Below are 4,866 nucleotides of genomic sequence, written 5' to 3'. Positions count from 1 at the left end.
GAAGAATGATTACTCGGTAGGAAATAGCCGGAATTCAAAATTGTTAGATAAAAATTATAAATCCTAATAAAAATAAGATGAAAGAAAAATAAAAAGTAGTCTTAAAATAAAAGAAAAGTAAAAACATAAAATAATAAATAAAAGTTTTTAAACATCTTCATCGCTAGATGGTTCGCGAGGTGGGGGAGGCGATGAGATGTGGAGGTGCTGACAGATCTGCTGTAGAATAGCATTAATTTTGTCAAATCGTTGAAAAAACTACTGCTCGAATCGAGTGAGGTGCTCAGAAATGTCCGCATATGAAGTCACCGCATGAACTGGACGAGAGGGTGGTGATGGCTGATATAGTGGGTCCTCGTGCTATGGGGGGACATCATCAGTAATGTCCTCGGAGGCCTCCTCCTTGGTAGATTGGGCGAGATGATATTGAAGAGGGTTTGTTCCTCGGCGCTTTTCGATCATCCTTATGCTTAGCATGCTCGAGATGCCTTGTGGAGACATCTGGCCAATGAGGGTCAAGGATGATTCTTGGGCCACGGTGTTGAGGAGCCCTAAGTGTCAAGCCAACCGAGTAACATAGGGGCCAATGGAGATGACCCCCTTCCTATGCCGCTCCATCTGGTGTTGAATGGCGAGGGCAATGAAATAGGCAAGGTCGATGACGTGCCCGTGCGACACACACCATAGAAAGTAGGCGTCGTGAGTGTTGACGATGCTAGTGCTCTCTCGCCTTCTTGTTATTGTGTGAGCCAAAATGGCGTGTAGGTACCTCAGGGATGGAGGGAGAATCGATGCCTTGGAGCTGTTAGGATTGTAGGAGGCAGCACCAAGGGCCAGGGCGTCCCAGCACTTCGAGGGGGAACGATGGATGTAGCAGTTGAGAGCATGTAAGTCATTCTCTTCCTTGAACTCCTCCGTATATAAGCCCAGTGTAGTACCCAATTCTGGGACGCTTAGTTGGCGGACTAATCTACCTAGGCGAAATTGGACCGTGCCGTGATCATCGTAGTTTGTCATTACGGACTGAAGATGAAACATTGAGCATAGTTCCATCGTGAGTTCGAGATATGTTGGCTCGATGATCCCAAAGAAAAGCTCCCAAGGGTTGGTGGTTAGGAGGGCCCGAATCGGATCAGCCAACTGAATTTGTTCTACTACAGCACAGTCGATGCAACGACCCGCAATTAAAGGTTAGGCCCGGAGTATTTGGAAAATTTCTTCTTGGGGCCCGATAGGGAACCTCAAGAAAGCGTGATGAATTTTCACGGTAGGACCCGAAGAAGATGACGCTTCCTTCCTTTTCTTTGAAATAGGGGCAACGACCTTTTTACCACGTGAAGATGACATAGTACCTACAATTGGAATCATCAATTCATCTTGATGAGTAGACAGGGTAAAATGCGACTAAATTCGAGGAGGAAATTGCATAAATATGTTCAGCCACAACTACTAAGTTTAACTAAAACAATAAGTTCAATGACATACTTTTGTGGCATGAGCATGGTGACATAAGTTAAAATGGCAAAGAATGGAATGCAACATACTATATGAATGAATAGAAATGTCAACACAAGAGGTATGAATATTTCAACTATCCTAACCATGAATATTCACTTGTAACTAATCAAATGGAGTAGAGAAATCATGTAATGAGTAAGAATTTGAACATGAAAAAGATGATGACTTGTTTTATAAATGAAATTTGAGTGATAGAAAGATGGAAATAACATGAAAAATATAGATTACTATGATAAATAACATTATAAATCAGTGAAATAAAAGAGAAAGGAGTAAACAAGTACTAAGGGAGAGAGATTAATTGTCAAAAGTAGAGTGGGAAGCGGTGCACGGGCGTGGCAGGGAGGACGCGTGGACTTGTAGCAGCTAGGGTTAAGGTTTTTGGGTGAAGAAGACAATGAATAGTGCAGCCTATTTAAATATTTTGGTACACACGGCCATAGAACACGCCCGTGTTCCCCAATTTTTTCCCGTGTGATTCTTGAATTTTAAATTTGGGCCCGTCTGACAATTAGCCCACGCCCGTGTTCCTTGGGTTTGTAGGTGCACACCACCGTGTTGCATGGCGGTGTCTATCTTCGTTCGCTTCTCCCACGCCCGTGTATGGAGGCCTACGCCCGTGTTAATTTAATAGGTTCGACCACGGGTACTTGGCACGGGCGTGGCGTACGCTCGTTTTAATTTAACAGGTTTGACCACGGTTTCCAGGCACGTGCGTGTTGCACGCCCATGTTGTTTTGGCAGGTTCGCCCACAGCCATGTTGCACAGCTGTAGCAATTTATCGTAGCCCGTGTTGGGGAAATCTTTGCCCTGTTTCCACATGGTCATAAGTACACCCGTGTGCTTGGTCGTATCTGTGTGGTAAACCTGTATTCAAGAGCTCCGTTAGTAAGTTAGGTGTTAAACACTAAAATTGAAAGAAGTTAATATAGTTAGTGCTCGGGTTGGCTCCCAAGAAGCGCTTATTTATAGTCTAAGCTTGACTTACCTCTCCATTGAATGGTCATGGTGGTTCGAGGAGTTTATACTCCTCATTCCTGCTATCATTCTCATCAAAATAAGGTTTTAGACAGGTGTTGTTTACCTTAAAAGTGCCGAACTTGGGATGACTTACCTTAACTGTACCGAATGGGAAAATGCTAAGTACCGTAAGAGGATTTCTTCATTCAGTTTGGTAGTAACAATGTGAGGATCTGCGGCATCTAATAATACTTTATCTCCAACCTTAAGTTGATTTGGGAAGGTATTGAGCTCGTTCTGGCGTAGTTTTGGTTTATCGTGTGTTCTCGGTTTGTACGTCCACCATTCATCTAGTTCCTCGATTTGTAGCCTTCGATCTTCATGAATAGGTCCTCTGCTCCTGCTTGAGAATGGCTCTTGTACTTCCTTCAGATTCATTTCCTGCAAAGTAGGTTGCACCATATTGTTAGTTTTACTAGAATGGTTTAGACAATCACCTTCAATTTTCGATGTGTTGCTAGAATTGCGAGCTAAAAGGGTGATTGTTTCGTCTCCTACACGAAGTGTGAGCTCACCTATGCCAACATCAATAATCGTTTTAGCAGTTGCTAAAAAGGCCCGTCCTAAAATCAAAGGAGTGTTGCTATCCTCCTCTATATCTAGAATAATAAAGTCAACGGGAAATATAAATTTATCGATTTTAACTAGCACATCTTCGATAATACCCCTAGGAAATCTTATAGTTTTATCTGCTAATTGAATGCTCATTCTAGTCTGTTTGGGTTTCCTAAGACCTAATTGTTTGAATGTTTTGTAGGGCATGACATTAATACTAGCCCCTAAATCAACTAATGCATTATTAACATCTAAACTACCAATTAAGCAAGGAATCGTAAAACTCCCTGGATCTTTTAATTTGTTGGGTAGCTTATTCTGCAAAATAGCTGAGCAAACAGCATTTAGCTCCACATGCGATGCCTCGTCCAACTTTCACTTATTTGCTAAAAGCTCCTTTAAAAATTTCATTGCGCTTGGCATCTGCGATAGAGCTTCAATAAACGATAAGTTAATATGTAATTTTTTTAAGAGTTTGAGGAATTTACCAAATTGTTCATATGAGCGGTCTTTCCTTGTCGCATTGGGGTATGGCTCACGAGGTTTATATTCGACATTCACTAATTGGTTTTTATTATGACCTACCTTAACTTGATCTCTACTCACTACAGTTTCTTGCCTCAGTTTTGGCTCAGGCTCAACGAATCATTCTTCATCTTGAACATTAATCGCGTTGAGCTGTTCCCTTGGGTTGGGTTCAGTATTACTTGGCAAGCTACCTTGTGGTCGTTCAGAGATTAGTTTGGATAGCTGGCCTATCTGAGTTTCGAGCCCTTGGATCGACGCTTGTTGATTTTTAAATGCTATCTTAGTGTTCTGGTAACGGGTTTCTGACACCGAGATAAATTTAGACAGCTTCTCTTTAAGGTTCGGTTTCTTTTCCTATTGATAGGGAGGTTGTTGAAGACTCGGAGGATGTTGTGGTTTTGATTTCCTTGACCGCCCCACAAGAAATAAGGATGGTTCCTCCAACCTGCATTATAAGTGTTACTATATGGGTTATTTTGGGATCTAGAGTTATTGTTACCCATATATTGGACTTGTTCCTCCTCGATGCTAGGGTTGAAGGGTTGATACTCTATGCATGCTCCTCCTCAATTCGTCTCGCACCTCATTACTAGATGTACCTGAGTAGAACCAAGTAAACCATCAATCTTTTTATTTAAAAGTTCTACCTGGTTTGACAGCATAGTAATCAAATCGACGTTATAAACGCCTGTTATTTTAGTTGGCTTAGTCCTCATGACTTGCCACTGATAGTTATTCAGTGACATCTCTTCAATAAATTCGTAAGCCTCTTTCGGTGTTTTGTTGGTGCTGGTTCCTTCGGCTGCTATATTAATCATTTGCCTTGTTGAGGGGTTCACACCATTGTAGAATGTTTGAACTTGCAACCATAGAGGTAATCCATGTTGAGGACACCTTCGCAGTAGGTCCTTGTATCTCTTCCATGCATCGTAAAGAGTTTCTAAGTCCATCAGCACAAATGAAGAGATATTATTATGTAATTTGGCTATTTTAGCCGGCGAGAAATATTTTAGTAGAAATTTTTCGGTCATTTGTTCCCAAGTAGTAATTGACCCTCATGGTAACGAGTTCAACCACTGTTTAGCTTTGTTCAACAATGAAAAAGGGAATAACCGAAGACGAATGGCATCGTCAGAAACGCCATTAATTTTAAATGTATCGAGAATTCCAAGAAATTTGCCAAGTGAGTGTTTGGATCCTCATCCTGCAAACCATCAAACTGAACAAATTGCTGTATCATTTGA

General features: G+C 41.6%; 1 non-coding gene across 1 annotated transcript; it reads left to right on the top strand.

The window, feature by feature from the left end:
- Window positions 1-4,498: 4,498 nt before the first annotated feature.
- Window positions 4,499-4,604, top strand: LOC128292051 (small nucleolar RNA R71). Its single transcript, XR_008282036.1, has one exon. It is a non-coding gene; the product is annotated as a small nucleolar RNA R71 (small nucleolar RNA).
- Window positions 4,605-4,866: the final 262 nt, after the last annotated feature.

This window comes from Gossypium arboreum, chromosome 4 (assembly GCF_025698485.1).
Source record: "Gossypium arboreum isolate Shixiya-1 chromosome 4, ASM2569848v2, whole genome shotgun sequence".
Lineage (NCBI taxonomy): Eukaryota > Viridiplantae > Streptophyta > Magnoliopsida > Malvales > Malvaceae > Gossypium > Gossypium arboreum.
The sequence above is the reverse complement of the archived record's forward strand: the minus strand, read 5'-3'. Positions and strand labels throughout refer to the sequence as shown.